General features: G+C 44.7%; 2 long non-coding RNA genes across 2 annotated transcripts; both read left to right on the top strand.

Moving 5' to 3' along the window:
* Positions 1-4,039: 4,039 nt before the first annotated feature.
* LOC310916748 lies at positions 4,040-4,375 on the top strand. The gene is made up of 3 exons (XR_014591343.1): positions 4,040-4,101; positions 4,179-4,220; positions 4,311-4,375. It is a non-coding gene; the product is annotated as an uncharacterized lncRNA (long non-coding RNA).
* Positions 4,376-5,560: 1,185 nt separating this feature from the next.
* LOC310916746 lies at positions 5,561-21,793 on the top strand. The gene is made up of 2 exons (XR_014591340.1): positions 5,561-5,666; positions 20,778-21,793. It is a non-coding gene; the product is annotated as an uncharacterized lncRNA (long non-coding RNA).
* Positions 21,794-22,023: the final 230 nt, after the last annotated feature.

The following is a 22,023-nucleotide window of genomic DNA, read 5'->3' as shown; positions in this document are numbered from 1 at the left end:
GCACTTGGATTTGGGGTTTTACTTCAGGAAGCGATGAGGGACAAACTTGTATGCTAAACAGATAAGCCAGTTTGGGTTTATTGGGGGGACTTTTTACCTTTTCAGCTTCGTCTCACCAATCCCTCCCCGGTGCTCCCAGAAGAAAAAGGAGTTATGGAGATAAAAGGAGTTCAAATTGATCGAAGGAACTCCTTTTCTGTTGTTGTCTGTGTTTAAAGTGGGGGAGTTTTCTCTTTACCTGGAATTTTAATGAATAGTGGAACTTTTGTGTGGCTTTTATTTAATGTTATGTACTTAGGGGATATGTAGTATTTTGTGTGACTTTTTGGAGTATTATTTGTTATATATAATTTGGTTTTTGAGTGACGGTAACTTTATGGTTGGGTTTGTTTGTATTTGAGGTAGAAATGATTTAAGTAGCTCTTTTTGAGGGACTTCTGAAATGTGTTATTGGGGTTTTGTGTGTTGTATGGAGGGATTCAGGTTGGGTAGGGCTGTTTTTTTCTGTTTGGTGGTTTTTAGTGATTTATTGTGTGGCTTTATTCTGTTCGTAGGTGGTGTATGGTGAGGGATATGTGGTGTATTTAATTCATGTTAGAATTCATAGTTCACATGGTCAGAATATTTTTAAACTGAGTTTCGTTGTTGAATTGTTTTTGGGGGATATTGTGTTTTTCCAGGGTTTATTGTCTAAGGTTTACAGTGGTGTAATAGGCTGTGGTGTGAGGTATAGAGGAAGGTTTATTTATTTAAGAAATAAAATAAAATAAATAATAAATAAATAAATAAGTCAGGTGGCTTTTATCATAGGGAGCATCTAGTGTTTGTTTTAGTGGGTTTGAGACAGTGTGATGTAGTTAATTTTTTAGGGTTTCTTAATATTTACAATTAAATGATTTTTTTGTGTTATTGGGGTTTGTTTATTTAGCCTGCTTGGCTATGGTATATGTTTTATAGTTTTGGATAATTTAGGGGATACTGTTTGTAGTCTAATGGGTCTTTTGGTTTTGTGTGTATTTATAGGTGGTCTGTTTGTTTTGATGGTTTTGAGGAATTATGGGTTCATTGAGTTAGGAATAATTGTTTTTGGTGCTGTTAGTTTAAGCGTATTTGTGCTATTTTTATTTTTGTTGATTGATTTGTTTATTGTTGTGCTTCTCTGGGTTTTTCAGTCTGCAGCAGGTTTAAACAGTCAGAAGAAAAAGGGAAAAAAAAAGGCTTTTCTTTAGCTGGCTAAAACTAACTAAGAGCAAAGGAGATCTGTGTGCTGCAGTCTGTCTGTGCTTGGGCTGAATACACTGGACAGGGAATGCACAGGAGTAAACACTGTTTTCTTAAAACAGGCTGCGTGCTTTTTCTTTCCTTGCTTTGCTCTCAAAATCAGTCTGGAAGGTACAGAAGGCATTTTTGAAGTAGTTATTTTAAATGTTTGAGGTTTTTTTGGTGGATAAAATGTTTATTTTGGAGGAAGTTTGTTTGAAGTTTTTGCTTAGTTATTATGAAATTATTTTATTTCTAATTAGGTGTTTTTAGTTTTTATTGCAGTTAAAGGTTGTGACTTTTTTGTTATGTTAGTAATAGAAAATGGGTTTTGATTTGGTATGTAGAGATGGGATTGGTGTATATGGTGTGCTGGTGTTGATTAAGGATCTAAAATTCTGTGGTTTTGATGTGTTAGCTTAATGAGTTTTTATAGTTTAAAAGATGTGGGTTTTATGCTTCTTTGGTTAGAGGCAGGTCTTTAAGTTGGGGGGTTCTGAGTATGTATTTTGGAGGTTTTTTGAGGAGAATGGATATAGGGGTTATTTTTTTTTATATTTGGAAGATGGACTAGGAATAATAAGAGTTGGCTTTTTTTTGCTGGACTTTTGTTTGTGTTTTCTAAAATTGATATGTTTGTGTGGTCAGGGCAGTGGTGTTTCTGGTGCAACTCTGAGCATCCCTTATTGTTTGTGTGTTTCAGGTGGTCACTTGTCGCACACTGAGATCCTCTCACCCAACAGCCCTGCTGAGATCATCCGTGGATGTTTGGTTTTCTTTATGGCACCTGACTGAGACAGCAGGAATTTCCCAGAGGCAGATACAGCCTTCCTTGGCCCCTGATGTGGATTCTCATCCCTGGACATCCCAGAGATAAGTGAAGGGCTCAAAGCCACAGAGGGGGTGAAAGTGGGGTGTGGGCTGGGAGTCACCGGGAGGGATTTTTGGGTCAGGTTTGGAGATGGGGATGTCCAAGCTGTGACCCCTTTAGGGCACGTGAAGGGAAGGTCTCACAGTGCTGAGGTGTGCAGGGCAGAGCAGTCCCAGGGCACGTCGTGTCACTTGTCTGTTGTGTACTCTGTGTCTTTTGTGTGTTTTGTTTTGTGTGTCTTTTGCCTTAACCCTTCAAGGGGTCTTTTGGAGACCCCAGGCATTGTTCTTAACATCTCCTTGTTCCTAGGAGAGGCACTGATATCATTGAACTTTGACTCAGGTGCTCAGACACATCAGGATCCATCTCTCTTCACAAGTGTCCAGTCTGATGCCTTTCCAGGTCTTGTTCTGAGCTGTATCCACAGCTGTGCACTGCTGTGATCCATTCAGGTGGATTAGGTCTTGTCAGAATGCAGAGACAGGTAGATGATTCTGACCTTAGGATTCTCAGGCATCCATCTCTGCTTTTCTTGGGATCAGTGATCCCGTTGGCATCTTCTTCCTGCAGGGTTCTCTGAGCCTGGTCAGCTCCCCATGAGTCTTACCTCGGTCATCTCATTGCGAGTTCTCTCGGTCCTCAGGGTCATTCTTCTTGCTGAGAGATTTCTGTCCCTGTTGTGTCCTCCCTTTTGTCCTGTCCTGTGTCACGGGGGTTGGTGTGTTTGTCCTGGAGCTGCTCTGCCTTGTTGCTCAGTCTGGGTGTGGGGGGAATGGGACAAGTCCTGGGGAGTTGAAATTTGTCATGTAGGGTGTAGTTGGCCTGTAGAGGGTATTCCTGGATTGACACAAAGTGTCTGGAGCTGTCGAGTCCTCCTGCAGCACTTTGACTCTTGTCCTGACTTTGTTTCAGATGCAGATGGATTCAATCCATGGCAGAGTGCCCCATCCTGTGTGAGGGGGCTCCCCTGAGAAGGTCAGTCACTGTTTGTGTTTGCAGGGGCGTGTAAATGGTGGCCATGTTACAGCACTGCTCTTTGTCTTTGTTTTTAGGAGGTAAGGCTGGATCTCTGCAGTCAAGGTGAAGTGGATGAGGTGAGCAGTGATGGTGGACAGAAGCAGTTGCTTTTGCTGAAGTCTCACTTCTGGTTCTACTCTAAGCATTCACTGTTTTTATTTATTTATTTATTTTGGGTGGTTTCCTTGGCAGATGTGCTGGCCCAGGATGCCAGAGGAGGGTAGATGGGTGCAACATTAAGGTTCACTTGTGCTGTGCTTCAGGCAGAGCAGGGAGGTTGCTGTTTCATAGTAACTCAGCATAATTTTTCCTCTTTTGTTTCTTTGCAGGTGCTGCTGCTGCCCCAGGTGTGCCAGGGAATAGAGGGAGGGGGTGAGTTGGCCCTTGGGCAGGTGGCCCACAGGTGAGTGCTGTGCTCAGTGTGTCCCTTTTCCTTTTGCTGGGTTCACTCTGGGCAGCCTCTGGAGTGGGGGGAAGATCTGAGGGGGGGCCGGGACAGGGGTGCAGAGGGGCCCCGGGGGTGACTCTTCTGGAGGGGAATAGTCACATTTTCTGTTCTGTGGTTCCAGGTAGTGTGAGGAGGTGCACAGCTGGAGGTTGGATATGGCAGCACTGAGAGAACGTCTTCAAATCCACGGAGCCAACACGTTCATTTCTGCCCAGGATGGATTTTGTCCACTCATATTCAAAAGTTAAGTTGCTGGGGCTGGTGGTTGGGAGAAGGGAAAAAACCTTTTCAGTGCCAGGAGGCAATTTAAAGTTACCTGAGAGAGGAGAGAGCCCTTGTGGGATGGACCCCTCAGGAGTAAAAACAGTGAGGGTGACACAAAGTGTCTGGAGCTGTCAAGTGATCCTGCAGCACTTTGACTTTTGTCCTGACTTTGTTTCAGATGCAGATGGATTACATCCATGGCAGAGCACCCCATCCTGTGTGAGGGGGCTCCCCTGAGAAGGTCAGTCACTGTTTGTGTTTGCAGGGGAGTGTAAATGGTGGCCATGTTACAGCACTGCTCTTTGTCTTTGTTTTTAGGAGGCAAAGCTGGGTCTCTGCAGTCAAGGTGAAGTGGACGAGGTGAGCAGTGATCAGTGGACAGAGGCAGTTACTATTGCTCAAGCCTCACTTGCTGGTGGAACGCTGAGCGTCCAGTGCTGTGTGTTTTAGGTGTTCCACTCACACGATGCCGAGCTCCCCTCACCAACCAGACAGTGGGAGCATTACAGGACTCTATGGTGAAGCCTTGACCCTTCTCCATTTGAAGGGGCCATCCAGGTGGGCTTTGGTAACAGCCGAGGAGTTGAGGTGTGTCAGGGAGGAGGAGGGAGGCTCTGCTCAAGTTTCAGCAGTGCCACATCACCTTGTCTGCTCTTAACCCAGGCACACCCCGCAGTGTTGGTGTCTGAGCACAGCTGGAGCACAGGGCCCGAGGACCTGGGTGTGCTCAGGAGGTGGTGAGTAGCAGAATTGCTGGTTTTTGGCCCATGTGCTGCTGAGATCACATGGTCACATATGCTTTCCTTTATTGTAGCTGAGTGTGAGATAACAGCCCAGTGACAGCAGGAATTTCCCTGAGGGAGAGGTGGCCTTTTTTTGTACCTGACGTGGATTTGCATCTCCAGATGTCTGAGAGATAAGTGGAGGGCTGGGAGCCACAGAGGGGATGAAAGTGGGGTGTGGGTTCAGGGGTCACCAGGAGGGGTTTTTAAATCAGGTTTGGAGATGGGGATGTCCAAGATGTGACCCCTTAGGCTGTGTAAAGGGAAAAGTCTCATTTTTGATCCCAGTGCTGAGATGTGCAGGGCAGAGCAGTCCCAGGGCAAGGTCGTGTCACTTGTCTGTTGTGTACTCTGTGTCTGTTGTGTTATCCCTTTGAGGGATCTGTTAGAAACCCCAGGCATCGTTCTTAGCATCTCCCTGTTCCTGGTGCTGATACCAGGCCAGGCATCAAACCCTTGACTTGGGTGCTCAGACACATCAGGATCCATCTCTCTTCACAACCATCCAGGCTGGTGCCTTATCCATCTCTCTTCACAACCATCCACTCTGATGCCTTTCCAGGTCTTGTTCTGAGCTGTATCCACAGCTGTGCACTGCTGTGATCCATTCTGGCAGGTTAGGTCTTCTAAAAGTGCACAGCTGAGTGGAGGATTCTGACCATAGGATTCTCAGGCATCCATCCCTGCGTTTCTTGGGATGAGTGATCCCGTTGGCATCTCCTTCCTGCAGGGTTCTCTGAGCCTGGTCAGCTCCCCATCGGTCTGACCTCGGTCATCTCATTGCGAGTTGTCTCGGTCCTCAGGGTCATTCTTCTTGCCCAGATATTTCTGTCCCTGTTGTGTCCCCCCTTTTGTCCTGTGTCACGGGTGTTGGTGTGTTTGGCCTGGAGCTGCTCTGCCTTGTTGCTCAGTCTGGGTGTGGGGGGAATGGGACAAGTCCTGGGGAGTTGAAATTTGTCATGTGGGGTGTAGTTGGGCTGTAGAGGGTATTCCTAGATTGACACAAATTGTCTGGAGCTGTCAAGTTATCTTGCAGCACTTTGACTTTTGTCCTGACTTCCTTTCAGATGCAGATGGATTAAATCCATGGCAGAGTGCCCCATCCTGGGTGAGGGGGCTCCCCAGGGAAGGTCAGTCACTGTTGATGATGAGAGTCCCATATTTCACATTTATTGGCACTCCAGTGCAGGGCACCTGCATTTACAGCTCCAAACAAGTGAGTCCCTTGGTAACTCCCCCTGGGGAGCAGCTGGAGCCTGCTCTGGGCTGGGCTGGGGGACCAAACACTGGGGGCTGACACAGCTCCACACTGAGGGGGCTTGGGAAAATGCCTGGTTTTGTCCAGGATTTTGTTTTTAACCTTTCTACAAGGCTTTAGTTGTCAACTTGGTAAAAATAAATGCTAAGGACTTCAAACCATGAGGGGCTGGCAAGTTATGCACACCAGTGACAGCTTTTTTGTTTTGTTTTGTTTTTAAATAGCTGTGAGGCTTATATCTTGATTTTCAGACTCTCTTTTTTTGGCTGTCTTTTTGTTAAAAATCTTATTTTGAAGTGCCTCAACCAAGGACATCCTGTTTGAAACTTTATCCTTGTTGTTTTTCGTCTTGCAGGTAGTTGGTAAAAAAGGATGGAGCCAGTAGGAAGCAAAGCCCCTGGAAGGCCTCATCCCAGTCCAGCTGTTGTTTTGTGTTCTTTAAAAGATTTTATATTTATTTTTAATTTTTAACTTTTTTTAACATTACTTTTAGATTTTTTTTTAGATTTTTATTTTATTTCCATGTTTTTATTTTTTGTATTTTTAATTTTTAAAAACTTTTTATTTTTATTCAGTTTTTTTTTTTAATTTTTATTTTTTCATGTTTTCTTTGTTCCTTTTTTAAATACTATTTCTTACCCAGAGTATGTGGAAGTTTGACCCTAAAGGAGAGAAAAACCAGGAAAAGACTGACATCAAAGAACACTAAATTCATTTGTGCCATGCTTTAATATGAAAAAGATAAAGGATAGCATGAAAAAAGACCAAGCATTCTCTGTTTTCCAGGAGACTCCCATTCTCTGAGCACTGACCACCCTTCCGGTGGACTTCTACACAGAAACCATTAACTTATGTTTTCTTTGGGGTTGTTTTTTGTTGTTTTTTTTTTTTTTTTCTCCATTCTCTTTCTTACCCTGAGTAGAAAAATGACCTCCATGTCCATTGGATGTCTGGATATAATTGAGAGTGCAGTTAGTAAAAAACCTCTGTATTTTCTGCAAAATTAAAAAACCTGAATGGAGAAAGCTGTGAACACTGTGGTGCCTTTTTTTCTTTTAGGTCTCATTCTCCCCATGCACAGTATTACCAGCAGTAACTTGACGTTGAGGTGTATTTCATTGTTCTTTGTCTTTATTTTTAGGAGATAACATATGATATTGGCACTCCAGGTGAAGCAGACAGGGTGAGTGTTGACTGGTGGATGGAAGCAGTTGTTGCTCAGGTCTCAATTTCTGGTGCAACTCTAAGCATACACTGTTGAGTTTTTTTGGGTTTTTTTTTTTAGGTGGTCCACTTGCAAGGTGTTCCAGTCCTGGATCCCAGCAGCTTGGTGGGTACAAGTTTAAGATATACATGTTTCAGAGTTCTGTCAGACTGGAGCAATTGTGTTTTCACAGTAACTCAGCCTGCTTTTTGCCTTGTTTCTTTGTGGGAGCTGCTGCGGCCCTACGCATACCAGGGAAGAGGGGCAAGCAGGTGAGTTGACATTTTGACAGGATGACTCAGGTGAGCGGTGTGTAACAGCACGCTAAATGTGTGCCTTTTCCTTTTGCAGGTACCCTCCGGGCAGCCTCAGGAGTCAAATGATGATCTGAGGTGAGCCGGGGTAGCGGTGCAGGGGAGGCCTGGGGATTACTTTTTCTGTCAGGCAATTGTCACATTTTCTGTTTTGTTGTCTTAGGTACCATGAGGTGCAGAGTCCAAGACTGGATATGGCAGCACTGAAGTGGATGTGTTCTTTTCCATTGAAGATGGATTTTTGTCCACTCATCTTGTGAAAGATAAGGGGAAAAAGCTTTGCAAAAGGAGGCAATTCAAAGTCAGCTTAGAGGAGAGGGCCCTAGTGGGACGGGCCCCTCGGAAGTAACGGGAGAGGGTTTCACCTCGGCCTCACCGGAGGCTTTGCCGGGCAGGGCAGTTCCGCGTCCTCGCGTGTTTTGCGCCGTCATCTGTCTTTGAGTCTCAACATCCTCGTGGACGTTTTTACCCGAGGAGGTCGCCTTCGGGTCCAGAGCTATCGCCACGGTCCCCCGGCAGTCATCGCTTCCTTCTCTCGGCCTACCCAGCTTCTCGAGCATCGTATTAACAACTTAGGCGCTAGTTCTTGTAAGGAGTTCCGTTTCATCATCACGTGCTATTGCCTTAAAGCTTTCTTTCCTTTGGTGTCATCAGCCTGTGGCTCATCTTGTGCTAGGAGTCTTGGGTCCATAAGGTGAAGCTGCCTGGCAGTTTCAAGTTGTGTCTGCTGTGTTGTCTGTGTCTGCATTGTGTTGTTTGTGTCCCTTGTCTTCTGTGTGATAGGCCTTTGTTACATCCAGACGCTTTATCTGCATCATTCCGGCCCACATCGGCCGTATTCTCCTCGCGTACTTTCCCGGATCATCCTTATTCCGGCCTCGTTACATTTTGACTTTTTGAGGCCGGCACACGGACACTTGAGCGTTTTCATCCGTTTTCATTCTCAGCTTCGGTAGCGCCACCTTTTCAGATGCCATTCTCTTGGACTTTTATCGGGAGGGTATTAGATTCCCCTCACGTGCCTGCAGTATCTTTCAGAGTTATCTGAAGTCAGCACTTGTATTCTACCTGTCTCTGCTCACGTTGTATGTGCCAATGTTGAATGCGCCAATATTGCGTCTCTCAGTGTCGGCTTATATTGTGTGTGCCTACATTGTATCTGAGTCTATTGCATCTCACTATGTTGGTTTATATTGTATGTGCCTACATTGTATCTGAATATGTTGTATGTGACTATGCTGGCTTATGCTGTATGCTATTGTATGTGACTATGTTGTATCAGGCTATCTTATGCCACTTATGTGTGAGCTGCCCTGCCCTGGCACACAGTGTTAGTGAGGTAGAACAGTTGTAAAACTTCACAGTTCACCTCTTTTCTGTGGAGTTTTGGGCATAGGAGATATGGGCCTGGAGTGGGGATAACTTGCTGTCAGATAAGCCCTTGTTGACCACCTCTTGTTGTCTTCCAGGTCCCTGAGGAGGATTAGCATCTCTGTGCTTGCTGATGCTACAAGTTTCCTGGAATCTACCATGTACGCTGAAGAGTGACTGTGTGTGTATGAGAGTTGTCTGTGTTTGCTTGTGTTTGCCTGTGTGTGTGCTGGCTGGTTTGACTGGTTGTAACCTTGTGTGCGTGACTTTTGCCTTTCAGGTTTTTCAACATATTTTAAATTTAGAATAAAAAATCCCCAGCTGGGGGGGTTTTTTTAATTTTCCCCCCCGGCTGGGTTTTTTTTTCCTCGGTCCCGGCCGGTCTGCGAGGCGATGTTCATCGCCAAAGTTTGGGTGCCGACGGCCTAGGGACCGGGGTTTTCGTCAGGCAGGCCGGTTTGTGTCGAGGCTCCTGGGAACCACGTTCCCGAGGAGTGCTGCGAGTGTGTGTTGATGATTGGGGGTTGTTGGGAGGTGCTTTGAGGTGAGAGCGAGGGTGGGTTTGTGTGCAAGCTGAAGGAGGTGCGTGTGGTGGATGACTGTTCTATTTTACATGTGCTGCTTTTGTTTTGCATTTCCTGTACCAATAAAATGAGATATAATGGATGTTTCAGAAGCAGAAAAACTGTTCTATTGTCTCAATGTGTATTTGGCTTGCGGTTCCCTGTATTGTTCCGTATTTGCATTTGCTGCCGTGTTTCCATGTATTGCTCTGTACGAAGCTGTACTTTTATCAGCGTGTCTATGGGTTGTATCTGTACTTGCATTTGTATATGTTGTTTCCATGTGTTTTGCTGAAGTGTAAATAAAAATGGTCATTCAATAGTAGTTGAATCCACCTTAATTAAGATTCCCTCCCGCCCCCTCTGCCCCCCTTTGGCTCCTGTCTTCATTTGGTGTCATTGAGTCATTTTCTCTCACTCTATTTCTTGCTTTCCTTCACTCTATTTCCCTACTTCCAGGTAAGTCTATTTATTTTCCTCTCTATATCTTCATGCTATTTCCTTTTCTCTCTCACTCTGCTTCTTTCTCTCTTAACTCTTTATTTTCCTCTGTTGTTCTATTTCTAGCTGTTTCTCTTTTGCTTTCATTCTGTGTTTCTCTCTAGCTCTGTTTCTCTTTCCCTGTGTTTCGCTGTAACTCTATTTCAGTGTAACTCTGTTTCTCTTTCAGTCTCTGTCTGTTTCTCTGTTTCTCTCACGCTCACTCTGTCTCAGTTTCGCTCTAATGCTGTTTCTCTTTTACTTCCACTCTAACAACTCTGTTTCTCTCCAAGTCTCTCTTTCGCTCTAACTCACTGTGTTTCTCTGTTGCTCTGACTCTTTTTTGCTTTGTTTCTCTGTCTGTTTCGCTCTCTCTCTCTGTTTTTTCTCTGTTTCTCTCTTTCTCTTTCTTTGTAATTTAAAGTTAGAAATAAAGTTTAACTTTATTTCTAACTCTGGTGCAGTGGTAGGAATTTTCATGCGGCCAAGGAACAAATATTAAAAAAAACTTTAAATAAATAAAAATATTTGGTCCCTGGCCGCATGAAAATTCCTACCACTGCACCAGACTTATTATTTTTATTCTTTTTAATTTATATATACACCCTATAGCCCCCCCTATACACAGGGTATACATACTGTATGCCCCCCTAATTAGTCCTCCAGCTGGGAGCAGCTGATTATAGATGACTGCTTAATCACCACACCCCCCACTCCCACCTGGACCACTAATGACCCAATTAGCCAGTTGAATAATTAATCACCCTATGCAAATAACCTAATTAATTACCTACACATATGCAAATCACTCAATTAATTATGCTGGTGATCTAATTAAATATTCAAACCACCCAATTAATTATGCAGGGTAACATTTACATATAGGGTTACATGTGGGGTTGATTTTAGGGTTCAGAATGCATTACGGTCAAAGGTCAGGGGGTCAGGGTCAAAGGCCGGGGGTCAGGGGGTCATAGGTTAAAGGGTGTAAGTCAGGGGTTATAGTTCAAAGGTCATATGTCAGGGGTCAAAGGTCAAGGGTCATAGGTCAAAGGTCAGGGGGCATAGGTCATAGGTCAAAGGTCATAGGTCAAAGGTCATGGGTCAAAGGTCAGGGGTCATAGGTCAGGGGTCATAGGTCAAGGGTCATAGGTCAAAGGTCGAAGGTCAAAGGTCAGGGGTCATAGGTCAAAGGTCAAAGGTCAGGGGTCGAAGGTCAAAGGTCATAGGTCAAAGGTCAGGGGTCAGGGGTCAAAGGTCATAGGTCAAGGGTCAAAGGTCAGGGGTCAAAGGTCATAGGTCAAAGGTCAAGGGTCATAGGTCAAAGGTCGGGGGTCATAGGTCAAAGGTCATAGGTCAGGGGCCAAAGGTCAGGGGACATAGGTCAGAGGTCAAAGGTCAAGAGGCCATAGGTCAGGGGTCAAGGTTCGGGGGTCAAAGGTCAGGGGCCAGGGGTCAGGAGTCAGGGGGTCAGGGGGTCAGGGGGTCAGGGGGTCAAGGGTAGCGGGTTAGGTGTTAGGGTTAGGGGTTAGGGGATAGCAATTAAACTAAGTAGACATTTTATTTTATAACTCTCTGAACCTCCTTGTTTATTACCCAAGAAATCTAAAACTAAGCAAACAAAAAAACCCCCAAAACAAAGCCCCCACAAACAATCCCCCCAAAAGCACGCAGAAAGAGAAAATTATTTCATTTTATATTATTATTTTTAAATTATTTTTATATTATTTATTAGAATGTATTTTTATTTTAATAAAGATTAAGTGTTTACCCCTTAGAAAACCAGTCTTTCAATTCTAATTAACTCTGGTTTTGATCTGTTAGGTTAATGAAGTCATATAGTTTAAAATATCAAGAAATAAATGCTACCAAAAAAAATAAAAATACAAAAAAATAAATATATACATAACAAAAAGACAACTATAACATCTAAGAATAATATCTTTAGTTACACTATTATTACATGTTCCATATATTATAGTATGTAAAATATACCTAATAAAATGAACATGATATAATAAACAAATTTTAATAATATAAATAGGTAGATTATATAAATAGATAAATTATACTAGATAAATACATGAGATAATAGAAATATCTGAATAAGAAATAGAAGAAATATGGAAATATAGCATAAAATGAAGGCTTTTTTTGTTTTGGCTTGGTTGATGGCAGGGTTCTCGTAGTTGTTGTGGTTGGGGGTCTTTTGGGGCCTTTATTTTCGGGGATGTTTGGAAGGGGAATTTTGGCCACGTTCTTTTCTGCCTCCTCTCCCTGCGGCAGCGCTGCCACCGTGTGGACACAGAGCGGTACTGCAGCTCCCCCTCCCTGGCACCGGGCTCTGAACTGTGAGGCAATGCTGCCATCGTGTGGATAAATTTCGGTACTGCAGCTCTCCCCCGTGCCCGTAGCAGCCCCGGGCTGTGAACTGTAAGGCAATGCTGCCATCTCGTGGATAAAAAGCTGTACTGCAGTTCTCCGCCGTAGCAGCCCCGGGCTGTGAGCTCACGGGCACTTTTGCCGCCCGAGGACCGAAAGATCATGGCCAAAAAGGCGAGAAAAAATGCGAGGACCCCCGGACACGTGGCAGCCGGCTCCCTGCGCGCGATCTGGACCACGGAGCCGCCCGGGAGCGATTTTTCCGCGGCGTACGCAGGTGCGCGAGCACGGGACGAGGGCTGAGCGGCGCCAGGGCAGTGTTCGGGCAGGCGATGTGGTCAGGCGCCTTTGCGAGCAGCCGAGGGGGACATTTGGGGGGGATGCCACAACCAAGATGGCGGCGCGACTCGCGGCGCTTGACCTTCTAAAGATGGCGGCCAAAAGGGCGGGAAACAGAGAGGACCTGTGGTGTGTCTATCTTAGTGCCTGCATAAAAATCCCCACCACGGCGCCGCCCGGGGACAATTTTCTGCGGCGTTTCCAGGTGTAGGGACATGCACTGTGGGTTCAGCCGCGCCGCGGGCGGGTTCAGGGTAGACATTTTAGTCAGGCGCCTGTTGTATACACTGATGGGGTCCTTAAGTGTGCCACAACCAAGATGGCGGCGCGGTTCGCTGCGCCTGACCTTCTAAAGATGGCAGTGGGGAGTGGCGAAAGTGACGTAAGTCGCGGCGTCACCGAACAGAGCCGGGGAGGGACGAAAATGACCGAGTGTTGCCGAACAGCCGAGAAGAGCCGACGGCTGACAGAAATCGCCGAACAGCCGAACCCAGCCGAGTTTCCCCGAACAGCTGAACCCAGCCGGCTTTCCCCGAACGTCGCCCCCCTCAGCCGAACCGAACGAGCCGGGGGCAGTTCCGGGGCAGTTCCGGGCCGGTGTCCGCCCTCACTGCCGCTTCCTCGGCGGGCCATTCAAGGCGGTGTCGGGGCCGCTGCCGATCCCCTGGCCGGCGGGCGGGCGGGACACGCTGGCGCTGTGCCCGGAGCTAGAGCACTCGCTGTCGCCGCTGGAGCCGTGCCGGGCGCTCCCGGGGAAGGCAGCGAGGAGAAACCGGTAAATTAGAATTAATGTAGAAGGCACAGAGCAGGCACAGGTGCAGCTGTGATGGATAACGAGGGGCCGGTTCCAGCCGGGGGCGGTTTAAAAGGGGAGCATCAGCTCAATTCGATATCGAGCTGTGAAGAATGAGGAATTTATCCTGAGTTCTGGCCGTGGTTCATGAAGAGACTGCAGGAGCATTTGGATTTGGAGCATTTCCTCGGGGGACGACAAGGGACAAACTTCTATGCTAAACAGGTAAGCCACTTTGGGTTTATTGGGGGAATGTTTTTTTTCTTTTCAGCTTCGTCTCACCAATCCCTCCCTGGTGCTTGCAGAAGAAAAAGGAGTTATGGAGACAAAAGGAGTTCAAATTGATTGAAGAAACTCTTCTTCTGTTGCTGTCTGTGTTTAAACTGGAGGAATTTTCTTTTCAGCTGGAGTTTTAATGAATAGTGGTACTTCCACATAGCTTTTTTTTCAATATTATGTTCTTAGGTGGTGTGTAGTGTTTTGTTTGACTTTTTTGGTATTATTTATTATATATAATTTGGTTTTTGAGTGAAGATAACTTTATGGGTGGGTTTGTTTGTATTTGAGGTAGAATTAATTTAAGTAGCTCTTTTTGAGAGACTTCTGAAATGTGTTATTGGGGTTTTGTGTGTTGTATGGAGGGATTCAGGTTGGGTAGAGCTAGTTTTTTCTGTGTGGTGGTTTTTAATGATTTATTGTGTAGCTTTATTCTGTTTGTAGGTGGTGTGATGAGACATGTGGTGTATTTATTTCATGTTAGAATTCATAGTTCACATGGTCAGAGTATTTTTGAACTGAGTTTTGTTGTTGAATTGTTTTTGGGGGATATTATGTTTTTCAAGGGTTTATTGTCTAAGGTTCACAGTGGTGTAATTGGCTGTGGTGTGAGGTATAGGGGAGGTTTTTATTTATTTAGTGGTGGCTTTTATCGTGGTGAGCATCTAGTGTTTGTTTTAGTGGGTTTGAGACAGTGTGATGTAGTTCATTTTTTAGGGTTTCTTAATATTTGTAATGACATTATTGTTTGTGGTGTTGTAGGGGTTTGTTTTTTTAGCCTGCTTGATTACAGTATATGTTTTATAGTTTTGGATAATTTAGGGGATATTGTTTGTAGTCTAATGGATCTTTTGGTTTTGTGTGTATTTATAGGTGGTCTGTTTGTTTTGATGGTTTTGAGGAATTATGGGTTTATTGAGTCAGGAATAACTGGTTTTGGTGCTGTTAATTTGAGTATGTTTGTGCTGTTTTTATTTTTGTGGATTGATTTGTTTGTTTGTTGTGCTTCTCTGGGTTTTCCAGTCTGCAGCGGGTTTAAACAGTCAGAAGAAAAAGGGAAAAAGAAGTCTTTGCTTTAGCTGGCTAAAACTAACAAAGAGCAAAGGAGATCTGTGTGCTGCAGTCTGTCTGTGCTTGGGCTGAATACACTGGACAGGGAATGCACAGGAGTAAACACTGTTTTCTTAAAACAGGCTGCGTGCTTTTTCTTGCCTTGCTTTGCTCTCAAAATCAGTCTGAAAGGTACTGAAGGCGTTTCTGAAGGAGTTACTTTAAGTATGTGAGGTTTTTTGGCGCTTAAAATATTTATTTTGGAGGAAGTTTGTTTGAAGTTTTTGCTTACTTATAATGACATTATTTTATTTTTAATTAGGTGTTTTTATGGTTTTTTTTTGTAGTTAAAAGTTGAGACTTTTTTGTTATTTTATTAATAGAAAATAGGATTTGTTTTTGTATATAGTGATGGATCGGTGTATATGGTGTTGACTAAGGATTAAAAATTCCGTGGTTTTGATGCATTAGGTTAATGAATTTATATAGTTTAAAAGATGTGGGGTTTATGCTTGTTTGGTTAGAGGCAGGTCTTTAAGTTGGGGGGGTTTGGGGTGTATATTTTGGAAGTTTGAGGGGAATGGAGAAGGGGTTATCTTTATTATATTTGGAAAATGGACTAGGAGTAATAAGAGTTGGCTCTTTTTTGCTGCACTTCTGTTTGTGTTTTCTACAATTGATATATTTTTGTGGCCAGGGCAGTGGTGTTTCTGGTGCAACTCTGAGCATCCCTTATTGTTTGTGTGTTTCAGGTGGTCACTTGTCTCACACTGAGATCCTCTCACCCAACAGCCCTGCCGGCACCAGGAAATCGCCGCCGCCGTCCTCTCGTGCCCGGAGCCCCGGCAGGACGCCGCCTCAGCGCCGGCTGCGGGCGGAGCAGGAGCGGATCTTGCCGCCCGGAGCGCTCCCAGTCCCGATCGCGACCACAACGCCGCCCCGCCCTCAGCCCGGGCCCCGAACCCCCCGGCCCCGATCGGAGCGGCGGCCGTGAGGGGACAGCGGGGGGGGGGTGCTCGCGGAGCCGAGCTGGGATTGGCGGGGCCGGCGCTGCCTCCGCTTGTGATTGGTTGGGCTGACCTGGCCGGCGCTTCCTCAACAGGGATTGTCGGGGCCGGCGCTGCATCCGCTTGTGATTGGCTGAGCTGGCCGGCGCTTCCTCAACAGGGATTGGCGGGACCGGCGCTGCATCCGCTTGTGATTGGCTGAGCTGGCCGGCCCTGGGGCATAAATAGCGCCCTGAGGGGCCGGGAGCGTCAGTCCGGCGGCGGGACGGGGAGCGGCGTTTGGAGTTGTGCGGTCGGTCGGCCGGGAGGAGCGCCGGTGCGCCGGGACGGGATGTCCGCAGCTGCCGGCCCGGGGAGCGAGGGTGAGCACGGACGCGACTCCCGCGTCCGCCTGCGCCAGTGTCTGGGGGCCGGCGCCGTCCTGGGGCAGTGGCGCCAGCCGTACCCAGGGCGGCCGGAGGCCTGGTGCGGGGCCTGGTGCGGCGCAGGAGGACCGGCTGTGGCTACCAGGGGCAGGGGAGAAGCGCGTCTGTAGTTTCTGGATTTAAAGCAGCGTTTAAAGGGTCAGAAATAAAGCAGCGTTTTTTGCATTTTTTGTTATTTTATTTTGCTTTTATTAGAAGTAACTATGTTTTTCATATTTATTGCATCTTTTCATTATTTTCCTTGTTTCAATGCACTATTTTTGGTTTAAATTTTTTTTTCCCTGTTTTTTTACCCATGGCAGTAAAATTCTCTAAAGCATTAAACTGGCTGCAGAATGGCATTTTCTCAGACAAAGTAATGCTGCTTCTCCCAGCCAGCACTGCACTGTTCTTGGTGCAATTTTTCACTGTTTCCTGTAGCCCCAGAATCCGTGGCTGTCCCTCAGGGTTCTGAAGGAGTGCTGTATTTGGATTTTTCGCTTCAGGATCTAAACTGTGGCATCTGGGTTCTATTCTAGGAACCCTGGAAAAGCAAGTTCTTATTCGTGAGGACCCATTAACTCTTGACAGTCAAGCTGTCTTGCAAGAGGTGCTGCAAAGGGTGAGATTTAACCTGATATCTTTTTTTTTTAATCATCTCTGTGAAACCTTAATATGCTTAAACAGTTTCTGCGGAACAGATGATTTCACCCAGAGCATTTCAGAGCATTGTAACACGTACTGGACTGCTTCATGTAATCGGTATCTTTATTTTTCCCAATGCGTTTTGAAATGATAGCAGAATCTCTCCTCTCCCCTCGGACCCGGCTCGGCTGAGCTGTGAGGGGCGGGGCCGGCCCAGGGAGAAGGGCGGGGCCGCGGGCGATGGTCCCGCCCCCATCTCGGGCAGGGCGGGCGCTGGGCGGGCTCGGGGTGGGGGCGGGGCCGGGCAGGGCCGGGGTTCTCGGTGTTTGGGTTTTGTCTGGGCTTGTCAGCCAAGTCATAAACAAGCCAACTCGGCTCCTGAACTCTCTAATGGATGTTTGAAACGCTTCCACAGAAGGACAAGTTAAGAGTGATTCCAAAGGAATGTTTGTAAATGAAGGGTAACGATTACTGAGGGAGTTTCCTTGGGAATTATGTACTTCACACGTACAGAATTTAGGAGGAGGAATCCCCGTTTCAGCCTCGGGCACCTGCAGGAGAAGAGGGGTCCTTATCCACAGCAAGGGAAGCCCGGTGCCACATCGTGTCAGCTGCAGACAATGAACCGTCCGGGGAATGAACAGCAAGTCCCCTCTGCGCTCACCCTCGGAGTGGCAGCAGCTGCAGGTGAGAGATGCCACAGGATGGGGAGGGGAGAGAGCAGCCCCAGGTGTGAGCTGGGAACAGTGAGGGGGGACAGAGCAGGCACAGGTGGGGCTGTGATGGATAACGATGGGGCGGTTCCAGCCGGGGGCTGTTTAAAAGGGGAGCCTCAGCTCGATTGAGTATGGAGCTGTGAGGAGTGAGGAGTTTATCCTGAGGTTCTGGGTGTGATTCATGGGGAGACTACAAGAGCATTTGGATTTAGAGCATTTCCTCGGGAAGCGCCGAGGGACAAACCTTTGTGCCAAACAGGTAAATAACCCAGTGCGGGTTTATTGGGGGGACTTTTTACCTTTTCAGCTTCGTCTCACCAATCCCGCCCCGGTGCTCCCAGAAGAAAAAGGAGTTATGGAGACAAAAGGAGTTCAAATTGATGGAAGAAACTCCTTTTTTCTGTTGTTGTCTGTGTTTAAAGTGGAGGGATTTTCTTTTCACCTGGAATTTAAATGAATAGTGGCCCTTCTATGTGGCTTTAATTCAATATGATATTCTTAGGTGGTGTGTAGTGTTTTGTCTGACTTTTTTGGTATTATTTATTATATATAATTTGGTTTTTGAGTGAAGATAACTTTATGGGTGGGTTTGTTTGTATTTGAGGTAGAATTAATTTAAGTAGCTCTTTTTGAGAGACTTCTGAAATGTTATTGGGGTTTTGTGTGTTGTATGGAGGGATTCAGGTTGGGTAGAGCTGGTTTTTTCTGTTTGGTGGTTTTTAGTGATTTATTGTGTGCTTTATTCTGTTTGTAGGTGGTGTATGATGAGAGATATGTGGTGTATTTATTTCATGTTTGGTTTCATAGTTCACGTTGGTCAGAGTATTTTTGAACTGTGTTTTGTTGGTGAATTGTTTTTGGGGGGATATTGTGTTTTTCCAGGGTTTATTGTCTAAGGTTTACAGTGGTGTAATTGGCTGTGGTGTGAGGTATAGGGGAGGGTTTTATTTATTTAGTGGTGGCTTTTATTATAGTGAGCATCTAGTGTTTGTTTTAGTGGGTTTGAGACAGTGTGATGTAGTTCATTTTTTAGGGTTTCTTAATATTTGTAATGACATTATTGTTTGTGGTGTTGTAGGGGTTTGTTTATTTAGCCTGCTTGATTACAGTATATGTTTTCTAGTTTTGGATAATTTAGGGGATATTGTTTGTAGTCTAATGGATCTTTTGGTTTTGTGTGTATTTATAGGTGGTCTGTTTGTTTTGATGGTTTTGAGGAATTATGAGCTCATTGAGTTAGGAATAATTGTTTTTGGTGCAGTTATTTTACATTTGTGCTATTTTTCTTTTTGTAGATGGATTTGTTTATTGTTGTGCTTCTCTGGGTTTTCCAGTCTGCAGCAGGTTTAAACAGTCAGAAGAAAAAGGAAAAAAAAAGTCTTTGCTTTAGCTGGCTAAAACTAACTAAGAGCAAAGGAGATCTGTGTGCTGCAGTCTGTCTGTGCTTGGGCTGAACACACTGGACAGGGAATGCACAGGAGTGAACACTGTTTTCTTAAAACAGGCTGCGTGCTTTTTATTTCCTTGCTTTGCTCTCAAAATCAGTCTGGAAGGTACAGAAGGGATTTTTAATGTGGTTATTTGAAATGTTTAAGATTTTTTGGCACTTAAAATATTTGTTTTGGAGGAAGTTTGTTTGTAGTTTTGGCTTAGGTATAATGGAATTATTTTATTTTTAAGTAGGTGTTTTTAGGTTTTATTACAGTTAAAAGTTGAGGCTTTTTTTGTTATGTTAATAATAGAAAATGGGTTTTGATTTTGTATGTAGAGATGGAATTAGTGTATGTACTAGTGTTGACTAAGGATTTAAAATTCTGTGTTATTGATGTGTAAGGTTAATGAATTTATATAGTTTAAAAGATGTGGATTTTATGCTTCTTTGGTTAGAGGCACGTCTTTAAATTGGGGGTATACCCAGATATTTAAGATATGCATCTTGGAGGTTTTTTGAGGGGAATGGACATGGGGTTATTTTTATTACATATTATATTATGCTCTACATTATTATATTATATAATATTATATATATTATATTATATATTATTATCTATATTATAGTATACATCATTATATTGCATTATTGTATTATATTGTATTATTGTATTATATTGTATTAGGTAGTTTGACTATCAGTAATAACAGTTGGCTTTTTTTTGCTGGACTTTTGTTTGTGTTTCCTACAATTGATATATTTGTGTGGTCAGGGCAGTGGTGTTTCTGGTGCAACTCTGAGCATCCCTTATTGTTTGTGTGTTTCAGGTGGTCACTTGTCTCACACTGAGATCCTCTCACCCAACAGCCCTGCTGAGATCATCCGTGGATGTTTGGTTTTCTTTATGGCACCTGACTGAGACAGCAGGAATTTCCCAGAGGCAGATACAGCCTTCCTTGGCCCCTGATGTGGAGTCTCATCCCTGGACATCCCAGAGATAAGTGAAGGGCTCAAAGTCACAGAGGGGGTGAAAGTGGGGTGTGGGTTGGGAGTCACCGGGAGGGATTTTTGGGTCAGGTTTGGAGATGGGGATGTCCAAGCTGTGACCCCTTTAGGGCACGTGAAGGGAAGGTCTCACAGTGCTGAGGTGTGCAGGGCAGAGCAGTCCCAGGGCATGTCGTGTCACTTGTCTGTTGTGCCCTCAGTGTCTTTTGTGTGTTTTGTTTTGTGTGTCTTTTGCCTTAACCCTTCAAGGGGTCTTTTGGAGACCCCAGGCATCGTTCTTAACATCTCCCTGTTCCTTGGACAGGCACTGATATCATTGAACTTTGAATCAGGTGTTCAGACACACATCAGGATCCATCTCTCTTCACAAGTGTCCAGTCTGATGCCTTTCCAGGTCTTGTTCTGAGCTGTATCCACAGCTGTGCACTGCTGTGATCCATTCTGGCAGATTAGGTCTTCTAGAAGTGCACAGCTCAGTGGAGGATTCTGACCATAGGATTCTCAGGCATCTATCCCTGCGTTTCTTGGGATCAGTGATCCCGTTGGCATCTTCTTCCTGCAGGGTTCTCTGAGCCTGGTCAGCTCCCCATCGGTCTGACCTCGGTCATCTCATTGCGAGTTGTCTCGGTCCTCAGGGTCATTCTTCTTGCCCAGATATTTCTGTCCCTGTTGTGTCCCCCCTTTTGTCCTGTGTCACGGGTGTTGGTGTGTTTGGCCTGGAGCTGCTCTGCCTTGTTGCTCAGTCTGGGTGTAGGGGGAACGGGACAAGTCCTGGGGAGTTGAAATTTGTCATGTGGGGTGTAGCTGGACTGTAGAGGGTATCCCTAGATGGACACAAATTGTCTGCAGCTGTCAAGGGTATTCCTTGATTGACACAAAGTGTTTGGAATTGTCAGGTTCTCCTTGGTAAAAATCAATGGTAAGGACTGAAAACATGAGGGGCTGGCAAGTTATACACACCAGAGACAAGTTTGTTTGGTTTTTTTGTTTGTTTGTTTTGTTTTGTTTGTTTGTTTGTTTTGTTTTTTTTATAGCTGTGAGACGTACATCTTGATTTTGAGACTCTCTTTCTTGACCAACTTTTTGTTAAAAATCTTATTTTGAAGTGCCCCAACCAAGGACATTCTGTTTGAAACTTTATCCCTGTTGTTTTTCCTCTTGCAGGTAGTTGGCAAAAAAGGATGGAGCCAGTAAGTAGCAAAGCCCCTGGAAGGCCTTATCCCAGTCCAGCTGTTGTTTTGTGTTCTTTAAAAGTTTTTATATTTTTTCTATATTATTTTTAGATTTTTATTTTAATGTTTATATTTCTATTTATTTTCATGGTTTTATTTTTTTTTATTTTTAAAACATTTTTCTTAATTTTTATTCAATTTTATTTATTTTTATTTTTTCATGTTTTCTTTGTTCCTTTTAAAAATTCAATTTCTTACCCAGAGTAGGTGGAAGTTTGGCCCTACAGGAGAGGAAAACCAGGAAAGAATGACATGAAAGAACACTAAAATAATTTCTGCCATGCTTTAATATAAAAAGAATAAAGAATAACATGAAGAAAAGACCAACCATTCTCTGTTTTCCAGGAGCCTCCAATTCTCTGCACACTGACCACCCTTCTGGTGGACTTCTACACAGAAACCTTTAACTTGTTTATCCTATTTTCCCTCCTCATGTTTTTTATGTGGGGTTTTTTTGGGTTTTTTTTTTTGTTTTGTTTTGGTTTGGTTTTTTTTTAATTTTTATTTTTCTCCATTCACTTTCTTACCCCAAGTACGTGGAAGTTTGGCTGTTGGCAAGAAAGAAGTTGAAAAATGACCTCCATGTCCATTGGGTGTCTGGATATAATTGAGAGTGCAGTTAGCAAAAAACCTCTGTATTTTCTACTAAATTAAAAAGCTTTAACAGCGAAAGGTGTAAAGACTGGGGTGCCCTTTTTTTCCTCTCAGGTCTCATTCTCCCCACGCACAGTATTACCAGGAGTAACTTGAGGTCAGGTGTTTTTCAGAGGTAGCAATAAAATTAAACATTTTATTTTCTAACTCTCTGAACCTCCTTGTTAATTAGCCAAGAAATCCAAAACTAAGCAAACAAGAAAAACCCAGAACAAAACCCCCCACAAACAATTCCCACCTCCCCAAAAGCGTGTTT

This window comes from Zosterops lateralis, assembly GCF_965231275.1.
Source record: "Zosterops lateralis genome assembly, chromosome: 18".
Classification (NCBI taxonomy): domain Eukaryota; kingdom Metazoa; phylum Chordata; class Aves; order Passeriformes; family Zosteropidae; genus Zosterops; species Zosterops lateralis.
The sequence above is the reverse complement of the archived record's forward strand: the minus strand, read 5'-3'. Positions and strand labels throughout refer to the sequence as shown.